The sequence below is a fragment of the Micropterus dolomieu genome, unplaced genomic scaffold (genome assembly GCF_021292245.1).
Source record: "Micropterus dolomieu isolate WLL.071019.BEF.003 ecotype Adirondacks unplaced genomic scaffold, ASM2129224v1 contig_14963, whole genome shotgun sequence".
In the NCBI taxonomy this organism is placed as follows: Eukaryota; Metazoa; Chordata; class Actinopteri; order Centrarchiformes; family Centrarchidae; genus Micropterus; species Micropterus dolomieu.
This window is the reverse complement of record NW_025743949.1, coordinates 1-302: the sequence shown is the minus strand read 5'-3', so window position 1 is coordinate 302 and position 302 is coordinate 1. Positions and strand designations below refer to the sequence as shown.

General features: G+C 44.7%; 1 non-coding gene across 1 annotated transcript; it reads left to right on the top strand.

Moving 5' to 3' along the window:
• Positions 1-66: 66 nt before the first annotated feature.
• On the top strand, positions 67-139 carry trnam-cau. Its single transcript has one exon. It is a non-coding gene; the product is annotated as a tRNA-Met (tRNA).
• The last annotated feature ends 163 nt before the right edge of the window (positions 140-302 follow it).

Here is a 302-nt window from a genome sequence, read left to right as displayed (position 1 = left end):
TTTAGTCTGTGAGAAGAGCTCTAACTGCATGGTCACAGCTGAATATCAGAATGCACTGTTTTTCAGGCCTCGTTGGCGCAGTAGGCAGCGCGTCAGTCTCATAATCTGAAGGTCGTGAGTTCAAGCCTCACACGGGGCAGGTGTTTTAAACCAAATGACAACACAGTGGGCAGGATAAATAGTGCCGCCATCTTGGTAAAAGGTATCTCGTCAATCTATGAAAAAAAATACACCTGACGCAGACAACTGTGATTCTTACAAAAGCAGCACTTCTCTTGTGAAGCTGTATCACATTACAGGTT